This window comes from Stenella coeruleoalba, assembly GCF_951394435.1.
Source record: "Stenella coeruleoalba genome assembly, chromosome: 16".
Taxonomy (NCBI): domain Eukaryota; kingdom Metazoa; phylum Chordata; class Mammalia; order Artiodactyla; family Delphinidae; genus Stenella; species Stenella coeruleoalba.
The window spans coordinates 53,358,708-53,374,450 of record NC_137162.1 but is presented as its reverse complement, the minus strand read 5'-3'; the positions used below and the strand labels follow the sequence as shown (position 1 = coordinate 53,374,450).

The following is a 15,743-nucleotide window of genomic DNA, read 5'->3' as shown; positions in this document are numbered from 1 at the left end:
CCAGCCCGGCCGCACCGCTGCAGTCGTCGTAGCCGCCGCCGCCGCCGCCGCCGCTGCCGCGCCCGGGTGAGTAGAGCGCGGAGTCCCCGCTGGAGCGTCGGGCCCTGCCGCCCTCATTGTCTGAGGCCGATCCCCCTGAGCGCCCTCTGGGGACTAGGACTGCTCCCCATGTCCAGGATAGGTCCCTCCGGTTCCCTCGCCCCTGCCCCGGGGGCGGCCCGGCGGGCGGCGCTGGCTTTGTCTGCCCAGATCGCCCGTGAGGGGCCGGAGGCCTTGGCCCGGACCCCGCTGAGCCGAACTCGGGCGCCGGGCGGAGTGAGAGCCACAGCGGGCGACCCGGCTGGCGTTCGGGGTTCTGCGGCCCTCGCCCTGTCCGTGTCCCCTGACGGGTGCCTGCTGCGACCGGGCGCGAGTGGGAGCACTCGGGGAGGGAGGGGTCGGACCGCCGCGGTTCTGGGCTCTGCCCCTCTCTCCAGCCTCGAGCCTTGGGTTGGGCACTCCTTTCGTTTCCGTCACGGACCCTCGGCTGCCCGGAGCTCGGGCCAGGGGTGGAGGGCGGCGCGGACTGGGGAGGGCGGTCCCCTTCCCCGCCCCGCCTCGAGTGTGCTCCAAGTCGCCCACCCCGGCGCTGTGTACCACTCTGCCCTGCACGGGTTTGGGGCGGGCGGAGTTTGAGTAGGTGGTGATCCAGCTTCTCCGTGCTGGTCGTTTGGGTTTGTGCTTTGGAGCAAAGCCCGACTCCTGATCTAACTGGAGCTTTGGTCGAGTTGGGTCTGTGGCTGCGGAGTTGGGTCTGTGGCTGCGGAGTTGGCTTGTCCCGGGGCCACTGCTCCTGCGGGGAGGAGTGGTGGTGCCGCCAGTGGGTATGGTGTGTGTGTGTGTGTGTGTGTGTGTGTGTGTGTGTGTGTGTGTGTAGGGACACTGCCGCCAGTGGGTATGGGGTGTGTGTGTGTGTGTGTGTGTAGGGACACTGCCGCCAGTGGGTATGGTGTGTGTGTGTGTGTGTGTGTGTGTGTGTGTGTGTGTAGGGACACTGCCGCCAGTGGGTATGGGGTGTGTGTGTGTGTGTGTGTGTAGGGACACTGCCGCCAGTGGGTATGGTGTGTGTGTGTGTGTGTGTGTGTGTGTGTGTGTGTGTAGGGACACTGCCGCCAGTGGGTATGGGGTGTGTGTGTGTGTGTGTGTGTAGGAACACTTGGGTACCGGGACTGCTGGGACACGAATCCGGGAGGCACGAAGAAGTTGGTCTCAGGCTAGAAGGGGTCGGTGCTGTGAGGAGTCGGGAAATGGTTGGCCCCGGTACTGCCCTGGCGGCTGGCTGCGGCGCTGTGTAGCAGCGCGCTGGGGTCTGGGGGCATCCGGCCATCCTGGGCCGTGAGTTCAGGGCATTGCATTGGAGCCTTTGCAGGTGTGCTCTCTCCCGTGGCCTGCTCCGTAGGAGTCCTTCTCTCTTCTGAGATGGGGGTTGCCTTGGGGCTGATAGGAGTGGGTGGAGCTGCTTGCCAAATCCTCAAAAGTAGCCTTCCCCCTTCCCCTTGACCTCAAAGTAGGGTAAGTTAGTGCCTGCAGAGTGCTCAGGTCACCCCTCCCTGTTGGTGAAGGGAAACCTGGGGCCTAGGCCATCAGAGCACCCCAGCACCCCTACATTCCCTCTACATTCAGTCAGCCCTGTGGAAGGCCAAAGCACCCTTGTTTCCAGGGATCCTCCTGGGCCCTGGCACCCTCAGAATGAAGCGCATATTCCTCCATGATGGCCCCATTTGCCCTTTCACCTCCTCTCTCAGCTGTCTCCAAGCTTTGTCTCGTCCTGAGGATCCATAACGTCTGGGGGTCAGGCCTTGGAAGCCCAGGCTACCAGACGGATTTCCCCTCCCCTCTTATTGCATCCTCACATCTCTGAACTCCACTTTTGGACTACCAAACATGGTCTTCAGTTCATTCAACAAAGCATGGTTGAGAGTCTGTGGGGTGCCAGGAGCTGTTGCAAGCATTGTTCCAGGCTCACAGCTGGCTGTCAGCTCTGTGTGGTCTTAGAACCCAGGCTGGACATGTAGTAGATGCTCTGTAGCGTTTATTAATCTGAGCTTGATCCCTGCTTAGCAGCATTATTCAGGCAAACAGGAGTTCAAGGCCACTGGTGCATTTGGAGGTTTGTGGCAGCCTCTAGGAAGAAAGGGGCTGCAGAAGGGTTGGCTGCCCAGGGAAGTTCCCCCCTTTACCAGCTGGGCAGCTGTGCAAATCTCTGAGGACAGGTGAGGGCGCCTCCCTTCCGGTGACTGGGAGTGGGAGGACAAAGCAGGTGTTCTGTGTGGGAGAGGAGGGGGCCCTGCCCTGCAGGTCCTGGTGGTAGTGAATTCCCAAGGAGGGGAGGGAGCAGGGAGTTCTGGAAGCTCTGGCTTGTGGAAACATTTCCTGAGGTCTCACTCTAGGTTGCAGTGCGCTCAGGGATTTGACTTGTTACTTGTTTAACTTCAACTGAGATAGAATTCAGTTTGGCAATGCCTGTAAAGTGCCATTGTGCCGGTCCTGGGAAACCTTTGCTGGTTTTAAAATGTGTAGTAATAGTTAAGTTGATTGAGACTTAATGATTGAGACTTACACCACATACTATCCTAGAAGCTTTACTTGTATTCATTCATTTAATCCGTGAAACGACACAGTATGGTAGATAATGTTAACGTCCCATTTTACAGATGATGAAACTGTGGCCTAGAGAGGTCACAGAGTAACTTGCTTAAGGTCTGAATGTGAACCGGGTTTCCTCATACCTAATTAGATAATGCCTTCCTCTCAGAAGTGAATAAAGTTGATTAATACACTGAACAAGCCTGGCCCACAGAGGAACTAGTAAGTTCTTCAGTGCAGGTGCCCTTATGTTCCCTCTTCTGAAAGCATCTCAACTATCTGGGCACATAGCAGGTTGACTGGTGATGTAGCTTTTGTCTCCCTAAGGCCAGGGAATGGGAAGACCGGCACGGCCATGCACAGTAAGAGCGAGTCATTGCCTGTATCTGTCTAGATAGATCAGAGTTTGCTGTGGTAACAATCCTCAAATCTCGGAGAATTAAAGCAACAAAGGATTATTTCTTATACCACATCCATCGCATGTCTGTTTTATGTTGTTCTCACCGTGGGACCCATGCTGATTAAGTGAAATGTTCCTGGTCACTTGGACAGACGGACAGAGAACATGATGAATCTCACCCTGGCTCTTAAAGCTTCCACCCGGAAGTGGCATTTCAATGGTCGAAGCAGTCACATGGCCACGTACTTCCCTGCAGGGTGGGGAGCAAAAGAGGACTGGGAACATTTGGTGAACAGCACTGATGCCTGCCACCTGCCCACCACTGTGCCGTCTCTGTGACTTCCCAAGGTCTGGGTCTGAGTGTCGTATGTTTCTGTGTCACCATGAAATCGATCATGAATTAGTCAAAGAAATGTCATTTAGGTTAAAGATGAATTGAGGTGCCACATTTGAAGGGCAGAGGTATGGTGAACAAAAATGCTTATTAGGGTAGTTAGAGGTTATCTGCAGAAGCAGCTTGCTCCTCTGACCCTGGGCAAGTTATTTGAGCCCCTTGGGTCTTCTTTTGCTCATTCATTTATTCATGCATTAGTTTATGAGCCCAAGGACTAGTGATGAGTCCCAGGCCAGGGATTCTTACTAAGCACTTGTTTAGCTCCTAGCCTGGTGCTAGGGGCTGTACACTGGGTTCCAGGATTCCTGTTTCCTGCTGCTGGGTCCTGGTGGCCTTTAAGGAGGGATGTTATTGCCTATGGGAAGCGAAGCAGGCTCCTGCTCTTTCTCTCTGCCCTGGCACATGAGCCCTTGGACTTCTTGGACTTCCTCATGCTCTATCTGTATGTGGCGAGTAGGGGCAGCCACCTTTCTTGGAAGCAGGAGCATGTAGAAGCACCTCTATAGGCCTTGCCCTTCCCCTTCCACCTGTGAGACTCTGGGGCTGAGCCTGCAGGCCTAGGGGTATGGAAAGGTAAGGTGGTGAGGTTACTAAAGGATGGAGCCACACGAGGACAGGCTTGAATATGGGGCTGGGGTGGTTCTCTGTCTTGCGAAGTGGTTTAGAACCCCTTTGTTAATTGCATTTTTCCACCCGGGCCACGCTTGCAGGGTGTCAAAGAGCTGGCTACCCTGTGGACCTTGCTTTTGTGGTTTGTCACCGGCTTTGTCCCTGGTGACTTCCAGCAGGGTCAAGAAACACTGGTGGAGGTGGTGGGACTTCAGGTTCTTCTGCTCGTGGTTAACGTACTATCCTTAGGCTTGTCTCCTCCTTTTTCAGGGCTTCTGTTTTCTCTCCTACCTGGAGTAGAGAGAGAGGTAATGGTGGTCTACAGCAGTGGTCCCATTCTTGGCTGGTCATCGGAGTCCTCAGGGGACTGTGTAGACCCGTGCTTTGAAAATCTTTGGTCTAAGTGAATGCCAGCATTCCTGATTTGTCTTATCTTCATTATAGCAGTGGGATATTCATAATGTCTCAACATCTGTTTTCTCCCTTAAGGGCATGGTTTTTTTTTTTTTTGGTTCAGACAGGGCAAGTGGCTGTGTTGGACCAGCAAAGGGCCTGGCTAGTAGGAAATGTTTAGTGCCGATGAAACATAACGATGAGTAATGTTGTCCAGCACCTAGAGTGGAGAGTGGTGAGGCCAGCTTTAGAGTTGTATCTACTTTCTAGCTGAGTGACCTAGACAAGTCTTTGATGTTTTTTCTTTCTTTCTTTCTTGGATTTGGTTTTCTTATCTGTGAAGTGAGATGAATCTGCCCTTCCTGTCCCTCGTGGGGTTACTGTGAAGCATACACCCTTCAGGTTTGAGAAGCAGTGTGTGCAGCCCCTGAGTTAGGGTGATACCCCGGTTTGGGACTGCTGCCGTCACGCTGACGGCTCTCAGCAAAGTGCTCACCAGCCAAGGATTCTGGGAAGCCCATTTCCTCCATTCTTGGGCCTGGTGGGGTTGGCCAGGGCTGGGCCTGGCTGGGCGTTGCTGTGGTTTTTCCTCAGGAGGCCGCAGGCTGGTAATCTGAGAGTAAGTGGGCCTGGGCAGGCTCCTGGAGGTCTGTTACGTCTCGCTCGCCCAGTAGCCAGGGAGAAGTTCCTAGAGCCCTGATGTCTATCAGCTGGATAGCTGGAGGGACCAGCTCCTCCCTTCTTGGGCTCTGTCAGCCTGTGCTGCGTGGCTGCGAGCCGTGGCGGGGCCATCAGGATCCTGGGTCAGAGCTACACTTCTGGTGCTGCCTCAGACTCTGCGTATGTCCTGGAATTTGGGAGAGCTGAGGCTGGGCTTTCCTGCATGGGTAAGGTTTGGGGAGGGGTCGGGACGTGGGGCTAGGCAGAGGTTGACCCTGAGGAGAGGTTCGATGAACCCTCTCTCTGTGTTTTCCCTGTTTACCTGTACTAGCTGCTGGGGCCTGTGCCAGTCTATTCTGCAGGGCCCAGGAAGCGTTAAAAAAAAAAAAGCGGCTTTGAGGAATTTGTCGTCCTGATACTCTGGAGAGGGGCCCTCACAGCAGCTGGAATTAAATGAGTGTCCCCTGTATCTCTTTCATCCACACCCTGAAGTCTGAGTGGTGAGCCTGGGAGGGTCGAGGGCAGCAGCATATCCCAGGACACACAGTTCCAAGGCAGGGTCTGTGCTGATGCATCAGAAGCCCATCAGGGCACCATGGGATAACCGGGCTTGTTGGAAAGTGGCAGGTGGAAATAAGGGATATGGCCGCCCCAGCTTCAGATTTGGCCTCCCAGGAATGGGCGACTGGGCCCTACACACCCACTGCAGCAGTTCGGGCCATGTGTGACTCTCAGCTTTTGGAGTGTTTTGATCCCCAGTCTGGGGTGCCCACTCAGCTTGCTCAGGTCCCTGCTCTTTCCAGGCTTCTGGCTGCTGCCACCAGCTGCTCCAAGGAAAGGCCCTGGTTGCCCACTGAGTGACCATTGCCACGAAGAGACCCTGTTTCCTCTCCAGATGACCTCCCTAATGTCCGGCCACCCTGCAGCTTGGCTGTCTGGTTTCAGCCCTTCACCCCTGCGCCAGACAGACAGGGTCTGTCCCCCAGGGCTTGGTCGGGGAGGCCAGCCCCAGCCCCAGCGGTTCTCACGCTCTGGGTGAGGGGTCCAGGAAGACTTGGAGCTCCATATTGTTTAAAAAAAAATTATTCTGACACTCGTGAAAACAGTAAGGCACGCTTTATTCAGGAGTGTCGTGATAGGTATAAGGACTACAACAGTGGGGAATGGGGTTTTGCAGTAGGGGAGAGAGATTGGGCTCAACCCCAGATGTTACAAGGGAGCAGAGGTGGGTGGGTGGATGGATGGTAAATTTATAGGAGGGTAGGGTAATTCTTTGCTAACTGACCTGACAGTTCTTGCTGAAGGCAGGCTAGGGTGATCAGGTGTCATGTGGCGGGTGCTACACGGGGAGGAGGAGGAATTTGGTCAGATGTGGAAGGTGATCAGCTATGGAGAGTGGGAGATCCTGGCTAAACTGCCTTAGCGGGATTCCTGCTAAAACTGGACTCTACAGGGACAGAGACAGAAGCCCGGCTTTGGGCCTCGTGGGGCAGAGGGCTCAGAGGATCCTGACTAGTTTGGTCAAAAGGACACTGTCGGTGTACGAGGCACTAGCCTGAGCTCATCGGCACTCACGCTTGTCGCTCAGGAGTGGTGCCCCGCTTTGTGGACGTCACTCCCTTGCTTCCAGAAACCTAGTCCTTTTCTTTTCAGCACCTACTGGCTCCTTGGCCCCTGGCTCCTTCACTCTTGGCCCCTGGACCGCCCTCTGCATCCAGGAAACAGTATGGACCTGTGGCCTTGTTCCCTGTGCCCCCGCCCCCCGCCCCCAGGCCAGTGCTGGCTGCCCTTGTTGCCAGATCTGTTGGGAGCCAGATAGCAGCCATTTGACTCTGGACAGCCCTCCCTACTTGACCCTCTTTCCTTGGCCTGTGTACCTTGTGTTTCCTGTTCACTGCATCCTGGGCAAACCAGTCTGACAACTTTATGGATCTCCCTCTCCCACAGGCCTGGGACCCGACTGTCTAATCTGCCTGAGCTGGGCCAAGGGAGGTGCAGTGGGTGATCCCCTCCCTCCCCCGCAATGCCGCTCCAGGGGCCTTCTGGCCTGATCCCCCGCTGCTTCCTTCCGCTGCCCAAGGCCTTCGATCCTCCTGGTTTTCTTTGCCCCCCTTGTCTGTTTGGTCACACCCTGCGCAGATGACCCTGTTGGGTGTGTCTGCTACTCCTGGGGGGGCACCTGTCTCGACAGTCAGCTTGTTAGGAACCAGACCCTGTTGTGAGAAAAAAGGGTGTGTGCAGAAAATCTGACGGCTGCGGGTTCGGGCCTTCCCCCCTTCCTGAAGGCTGGCTTCCACCCCTGCAGGGGACGGTGGCTCTGTGCAGCCATCCTACCTCCACTGTCATCGTCTCCTGGTGTCCTAGCTGCTTCCTGTGAAATACAAGTAATGATATAAACATGGACAAGGGGGCCTGTCAACAAAAGAGCTGGTGGTAGCCATGGGGTATTCATTCATTCCCGAGGGAGCAGCGAGGTGCGAGTGGTGTGTGCCCTGGTGGAGGGGTGGGATGGGCAGGCCTGTCGGGGGCCCCTCTGGGCTAGGGAGTCCTGAAGCTCTCTCTGTGGGAAGACAGATGCGGGGAGGTGGGGCAAGTGCCAGCTGGGGGGCTGCAGGATTCGTTGTGTTGAGGGTCAGTGCCTACAGGGCACTGCCCGCTCATGCAGAAAGGCGGTCAGAGAGGGGCCGGCCTTGGGTTGATGGAGGGTTGTAGGATTCTGCACCGGAGGTGCTGAGGGCCCCCTGAGGGCCCAGGAACTTGTCTCCAGCAGCTGAGGTCTGAGGGCTCCAAGTGCCTGCGTGATTCTACTTGTTGTGGAGTCTCATTTGTGCTCCTTAATTTGGGGGCTGCTTGTCGAACATTGAACACTCATCAGAAAGCCTCTAATAGGATAGGGGAGCCAAACTTAACATCTTCCCTCTTTCCAGCCGCCTTTCTCTGTGGTCTGGGTGGTCTGCGAGTCATTAGGAGATCTTTGTGGTGGGCTGCGAGGTGGGGCAGGGAACCTCTGCTAGGTAGAGAGAGCGCCATCCAGGAACCACTCCCCGCCCCGCCAAGTGGTCTCACCCAAACGGTCTGGCCAGTCCTGGTTCTAATAGGCATTGTGTCATACCCCTCAGAAGCAGGAGAGAGACTGGGATGGTTATTATATTGTTCCTTAGGGGGAGAATCACTTGGAGGAAATACATCAGTGCTTCTGAGTGCAGAGTATTTATTGACGCGTCAGTTAAAGTAGGCTTTTAAACAACATGTGCGTACTCCCTTAGTAAGGAACAAGTGTGCAAACCCATCTCACAGCTCCATTTTGCAGCTTGCATTTCCTGAAAGGTACAGGAAGTTTAGTGGTTAAGGGGTTGGAGTTTAGAGCTGGGATTTTGGAGAAACTGTTTTTAGCCTGTTCTTGGAGTTGGGCCAGGCCTAGAAATCTGTTGAAATAGCTTTCTTCAGCTGCTAAAATTGGGATGAGTTTGTAACACTAGGACCTTGAGCCTCACTGATGACTGGGGAGGGCCCTGAGAAGGGTCCATGCTGAGGCCTGGGATGCCTGCGGCTCAGTGCCCCCAGAACCTGGGGGTCTTACAGTCTCATCGTGGACCGAGTGGACCTGGCTACAGATGGTCCTCTGTATGGAATAACTTAGGTTTCCCTTCTGCCTTGGTCAAAAGCGGCTCTTGGTCTTCCTAGGAAGGCTTTCTATTTTGGGACTTGGGGAGGAGTTGTGAACAGGGAACTCTCTGAGTTGGTAAGTCTGTCTTTATTCCAGAGGCTGGCACTCTCTTCCCCTTTTTCCCCCCTTCTTCTTGTTCTAGGGAGATGCCAGAAACTGCCTGCAGAGAGCTACAAGCCAAATTTTTTGTGCCACGAAGTTTAGGGATTTTAAATGTCAATTTAGTTTTAACTTTTTTCTTTAAAAAAGTACATAATGAAAGATACATAAAAATATATAGTAAAAATTAATATTTCTACCCCTGACCCCTTCAGTTCTGCTCCCCTGAGGCCCTGTCACCATCACCAGGTGTTGGGTGTCTAGTGAAGCGTCTCTGGCCTCCTCTTGTTTATCACCATGCCGTACACTACTTAGGGTGTTCTGATTTCTACCCTAAAGTTTATCTTGGGATTGCTCCATTTCAGCACACGCAGTTCAGGCCATTCTTTTTAACGGCGGCATGTTATTCCTCTGTGTGGTCAACCATGATTCACTTTATCAGCCCCCTGTGGATGGACATTGAGGTTGCTTTCAGTGTTTGGTTCCTCCAAGCCAAGCTGCAGGAATGCCTCACATGTACATTCTCAGAGGTCTGTCGTAGAGATGGCTAGACGGGGAATCCAGGCATGGGGTGCTTGACCAGAAAAGAAACACGCTGTTTTGATTCCAAGAGGGAGCATGAACATTTCAGAGTTTTTCTTTTGGAGGGATCTTGTGTTTCTGCAGTCAGAGCCTGTCTGTTTCAGCTCAGGTCAGCCTGCTTCCAGGGCACCTGGTGTTTGCAGCTCTTGGCTGTGCCCTGTGGGCCTGCCTGTGCGTCCAAAAGTGTGATGTAAGAGTGTGAAGAGGCAGTCAGAGCCAGATGGGGTCTAGGGAGGTTCTGGGGAGGCGGGGAGTGGGGAGGCTTTTCGTACCTGGGCTTGAGCGGCCCTGGGAGTTTGCAGGAATTGGGCCAGGTGTGAGGTCCGGCATCCTGGCTGAGAAACAAACAAGGAATTGGGAATCAGTTTTTAGAAGAGCAGATTCTCCCTGGGTTTCAGGGGTTGGTGTGAAGCCTCTTGTCCAGGCCCCACTGGACCTTCCGCAGCTCTGGGATCCCCCATCTCCCGCCTGCCCAGAGGCTCTGCCTTCTTTGTACCGCTTCAGGGCTCTGGGCCTGACTGCCACCCTGTGATTTTAAAAGCCTGTGTACAAGGCACCTGGTGTAAATAATAGATGGGTTTTTCTGTTTTGAGCAGGCGGCTTCCTTGCAGAGCAGAAGCAGGGGGTGAGGGCAGATGAGGTTTTCTTCCTGGGATGGGTTGGGGCAGGGAGGCAGGGATGTGAGAGAGGGCTTACGTTGGAGCCATCTACTGGGATCCTTCTGGGAGTCCTGAGAGTGCTCTGGCTGTTTCCCCATCCTTGTGGCCACCGTGTACCCCAGAAAGGACCATAATCTTCCCCTATCTGGCTCTGGCCACCCCGTGCCTACAAAGGGCAGGGCAGGAAGCGGGGAGATTTTAGGGCTGGCTGGCAGATAGCCCCCCTAAAAAGAAAGGTGCCCGATACGACCCTGACCTGGTGAGTTTGAGGCCTGCGTCCCTGCCCTGTCTCTCCCACCATTGCCCTTACATGCCGCCCCTGTGAGAAGTCCACAGCTTCCCATGCCCACCGCTCTATTGTAAGGGGCTTGGAGCTTGGCAGCACAGAAGTTTCTGTTGTGGCCGGGTGGCAGCTAGGGCTGACCTGTGGGGCTGAGGAGGTGGCGCCTGGGAACTGACAGTGGAGCTATTCATGGGCTCTGCCCCGGTTTCCTGCTGCCTCCCATTGTGAATTATTTTGGGGGGAGGGGAGGAGGAGGGGGGTGGCCAGTGGCTCCATTGTTGCTGGTAGCGGGAGCCCATTATGCTAATAGAAGTCCTTTAGTGAACAGATCTTAGCCACTCCAGGGCCCCACTCATGTTCTCTGATGTTGGGTGAGCTGCCTAGCCCAACCCTGCCCTCTCCCAGTGCTCCCCATCCCTGGAAATCTGGAGGAGCCCTGCCCTTTGTGGGTACCTCTGTCAAGATTTCCCTTCCCCCCTCAAGCCCCCTAGCTGTGCCTGGAACCCCCCTGGGTGTGAGAGCTCTGAGCAGCTGGGCAAGGAGCAGGGGTGCCCAGTGCCTGTCTTATCAGCCACCTGCCCGCTGCCTCTGGGAGTGGTGTCTGCCTGAGCTCTCCCGGCCCAGCTGCACCCTTGGGTGGGGGCCAGGCGTGTGCCTGGGTAGCTGTCAGTCTTGAGGCCCCCATTTTCCTTTGTACCTCAGCGCTCAGCCCGGTGTCCCCTGTGCCTCGCTGGAGCACTCAGCTGTAGAAAAGCCTGCTTGCTGGCAGGCCGGCCTGCAGTCTCTCCACCCCCCCCCCACCCCGCTGCCTGAGCCACGGCCATTTTCCTTTGTTCTGCCATCTCCGGGCTCTTGAATCTCAGGCAGGCGGCGGCAGGCTGGGCAGGCAGCAGGCAGCGGGTGCACAGCACCAGCGGAAGCCCTCACGACATGAATCTTCCCACTGAGCCGATGGTGTGCAGTCTGCCGGCTGTACCGTCACTTCCCCCAGCTGTACCCCCAGCTCCCCGGTGGTGCTGAGATTTCCGTTTGTTTAAAGAGGGTCTTGCATCTTATTGGATCACAGTGATGCTGACTTGTACAGTGGGGACAGAGAGAGGGCTTGCCTGTTTGTGCCACTGAGGGTGTGTGAGAGGGAGAAGGATGGGGGGGAGGGCGAGTTCATGGATGCCTTTGGGAGCACCAGCCTCCTGGTCTTTGGCAGAAAAAGCCACTCCCAAGTGTAAATTTTGATCCCTTTACCTCCTGGTCCTTCTCCATGAAAGAGTCGTGTAGGAAAAGCTCTTAGCATTTAGTGGCAGGGGTAGTTGAGAAAACAGTAGGTTTTTTTTTTTGGTCTCTGTGGTTGTGGGAATTTTTCTCCAACTGAGGGGAACCATCCATCCCCTGCCCCTTTGCATCTGCATGTCTCTCATTCCCAGTTTTTGGTGGGCAAAAGGAGCTTCCTCCTGGGGGTCTGATTTCACCCAGTGTGAGGTCACAGGCCAAGCTGAGGGTTACTCTCTGGCATCTCTTTCCGGAAGTGTGCCCGCCCCAACTCGTACATCTCCAGCTTTCTAAACCGCAGCCGGAATCTGAAATGTAGTCCCCCTGCCTTTGACATAAGAGTTGTTTGGTATGAGAGCTCCGGAGCTCTCACTAGTTTAGCATTTTTTTTTTTTTTTTTATCTTTTCAAAACCCATCCATCTTGAGATCAGCCTGGCTGTCTTATCTGACTCTTATCAGCCAACCTCGCAAATTAGGAAGCAAGTCCCAGCCCTGGACAGGGTTGCCCCTTGGAGTGCCCTTGTTTCAGCAAATGTTGTACAAGACTCAGCAAAAATAGCTGCGTTCGCAGTCATATGCATTGAAACACAGATGCAGCTTTTAGGGTAGTTGGGCCCAAACAAGTGTGGGAAAGGTCGTGACTGAGGCAGCACGCTGCTCCGGAAAAGCGCAGGGAAGTAAGGAGAAGGCTGAGGTTGGGTCCCAGCTGTGCGACTGGCCCTCTGGGTGACCTTGGCGATTCACTTCCATGGGGGTAGGTCTCTGGAAAATGGAAGGGTTGCTCAGATGAACTTCGGACGTTTTTGAGCCGTGACTCTTTGAGTTCTATGAATCTAAGTCCAAAATGCTTGGTCGCTACACTGAGCCCCTCGCACCAACTCAGGGTACCTTTTTGGAGGAAATGTCATCAGATGGGGTTAACGGAGGGCATCTCTTCCCCGGGGCATTTCTTCCTCAGGTTCTTGAGGGGCTGGTGATGGTGAAACCCACCCATCCTGAGCCCAAAAGCACACGGCCAGTCCTCAGGGGCTGAGTGTGGCACCAAGGAGCCCACTGAGAAATAGTCCTGCCTCAGACAATGGCATTGACCCTTTTCTTGGAAATCCCACATTCCCTCTTTGGTGAACCTCTGGGGATGGAAAGAAAGCTCTTTATTTTACCTCCCACCAAAGTGAGGCCAGGCTGTTAAAAGTAAAAACAAAACCTGTAAGACAGAGATACCATCTGTCCTTAAATATCCAACTTGGTCCTGGGGGTGGCGGCTAGATTTACATTTTGTCTTTATTTTGTTAAAAATTCCAGGAGGCAAAAACGGGTTTCTGGCCCTTTATCTGCCTTTCCCCACCCAGCCTCCACCCCCTGGGAGGCCTCCTGTGCCCCATGGCTTTCCTCCCATTGTCTGCTGGGCTGGGATCAGCCTTGTCACTGTTCTGGGCTGTGTGTTTCTGCCCTGCGTCACAGGAGGTCTGTGGTCTTGGAAGATATCCAAGGGGCAGGGAGTCCAGCTTTGATAAACATTTGGTTTAGAGTAGCTTCCACAGCTGTGAAATGGGAATAAAAATAACCTGTGAGGATCCAGTGGGATGCACTAAAATACTGAGCAAATTCCACAGTTAAAGCATTCCTCCGAGAGAGCTGATTGCATCCCTGTCAGTGGACGCACGATTAGGTGGGTGGGCTTTCCCCCATGACTTGCCTTAAAGGTCCTTTCCCTCCATCAGTGTTACTGCTTTTCTTTTGGGCCCCTTACACCCCACTGTTCAGAGTACTGCCCACTGGGCAGCACTGGCAACACCTGGGAGCCTGTAGCGCTGCAGACTTGCCTCACAGCAGCTGACGCAGAATCTGCTTTGAACAAGATTCCCAGGTGATTTCATGCGCTTTCAAGTTTGAGAAGCACTGGCTCAGACACCTCGTCCCGCCCTGCACCACCCTGAGACTCTCGCACCTTCCTCTGTCTCTTTTGTGGTTTTGCTGTCTTCACCCTCTTGCCCTCCTTAAAGCTGCCGACTTTAAAGGGCTCTGCCAGCTCCGGCTCCGTGGCTCCCACCCCCTCGGGCGCGCAGTTTGCAGCAGGTAGCCCTGGGCCCTGGCGGTGTCTGGGAGGTGGGTCTGGGGATCGTGGAAGCAGCCTTGGCGGGCAGCTGGCTCCCTGAAGCCTGCTGGCGAGGTCAACTTTGGGGCACTGTGCCGAGGAGGTAATTGGAGCCCTCTTTTGTGAAAGGGGGTGCAGAGCCTCCCTCGGCCATCTGGTGCCACTTGCCCCGCCCCATCCGTCCAGCTGGGCGACAGGAGATCAAAATCAGGTTGTAAATGTTGTTTGCTTTTTGTAGAAACACAAAGCATTCTATATATAAAGATGTTTTGGTAGACGTTGAAGTTCAAATAAATAGTCCAGAAAAGGGATTGTAAATTAATTTTTTTTAGCGGAAAAATGTTTGAGATGACTCTCCTGATTTCGCTAGGATTGCCTGCCCTCCCCCTGCATTCTGGTTGAGGTGGGTGGAGGGCTCGTGGGTGTGAGCTTGGGCCCCCAGGCCTGGGGATGCCCTGGCTTTCCGGGACTGTTTTAGAGACTAAGCCGGTAATCTTCTATCTCTTTGTGGATTCTTCTCAGCTTTTTTCAGTAGAGTTCCACCATTGATTTGCATTTTTAAAAAAATCTGCTTCTCCCTCCCCCACCCCTCTTATTCCTCTTCTCTTTTACATTTTTAATGCACTTTGTTATATTTATTTACTTTTCTCCAGCGGGCTTCACCTTTTGCTTTCCTCCCTCTGTGAGCCTGACCCCAGGCTGTTTGCCTTGCTCGGAGGCCAGGAGCCAGGCTCTGCCCTGGCCTGGTGAGCCCCTTTCTGCCCAGGGCAGGATTAGGGGGTGCTCCCAATGCTGACCTGGAGTGAAGTGGCTTGCTTGGTTGTCTTACAACACAGTATATTGTAGTGAACTGTGCAATTTTGGATACAAAGATTTTGACTATCTTAGAGCCACAGTATTTTATGCCTTTCAGGCGTGGAGAAATGGAGGAAAAGGAGTAAATGTGTGTAATTCTAAGTTCTCCTATATAGTTTCTTTGTGTTGGGGCAGAGGAGGGTGGGGGTAGGGCAACCCCTGCAAAGAGAACATTTCCCACCTACATTAGACGGGCAGGTCACATCCTCGCACCGGAGCAGCTCCCCTGAGGGAGCAGCTCCCCTCAGCTATTGGAGCAGAATTTACTCCTCTCCAAGAGCAGGCCCACTTGTCACTCAGTATGTTTGCTGCTGTTAGGAGTGGCCCCTACCGCAACTGTGTCAGCCCTGCAAGGGCAGCCACACCGGTGGGGTCTTGGTGCCATCCTCAGGGCCTGGCCCAGAGCTGGGGCCACACTGGGGCTCTGTTGAGACTGTCGGCTGCCACCATGCTGGGTTGTAGCGGTTAAACCCACTGCTGTGGGGAACATTTCCTGACCAGCTTCCCGCCTCCTCGTTCCTTCCTTCCTGGGCCCCATCCTGCCCTCCTGCCCCTGCCTGACTGCATTTAGCAGAGGGAAGCGTGTCCTGAGCCCCCTGCGTCGGGCACGGGTCTCACTCGAGTTCTTGGTGTCCACAGCCCCATTCTAGGTGCCTGGCACGCAGCAGGTGCCGGGACATGTAGAAACAGGTCCTGAGGTGTTCATCTCCCACAGCAAAAGCCTTTCCCCCAGGGGCTCGCAGAGTGAGTTAGGGCACTGGTGGATTGCTGTGCCCTCGGCTTCAGTCGCGCCTTGGCCTTGGCTTAGGCCCTTCGTGGGGAACCTCAGGGTGGACAGAGGGTCCAGGCCTCTGGGTCCTGAGGTCTGGAGGTCACAGCACATAGGCCTCATGGGTTCTTGTCCATGCTGAGGATGTTGCTGTAAACTGGGTCCAGATTACCACGTCTTGTGTGCACCTGGCTTCTGGGTGTAGACATTTTGTGTGCACTTAGGTTTTCAGAAACAGGCCTGCTGTGATTATCGGGGCACAAGGTGCCGTACACCATGACGGCAGGGCTCCCCATCCTCACGTGAGCAGGCGGCTTCACCTGCAGCAGCAGAGGGAGGGCAGCTGGGAGGCCAGGACGGTGCCAGGCCTCCTTCCCCACAGCCTT

General features: G+C 54.7%; 1 protein-coding gene across 2 annotated transcripts in view; it reads left to right on the top strand.

The window, feature by feature from the left end:
• The first annotated feature begins 7 nt into the window (after positions 1-7).
• Positions 8-15,743, top strand: part of TSPAN14 (tetraspanin 14) — a 55,374-nt gene continuing 39,638 nt past the window's right edge. For both annotated transcript variants that reach the window (XM_079900300.1, XM_079900298.1), the window contains exon 1: positions 8-66. The gene's annotated coding sequence lies outside the window, so the exon portion shown is untranslated. The remainder of the gene's footprint in view (positions 67-15,743) is intronic.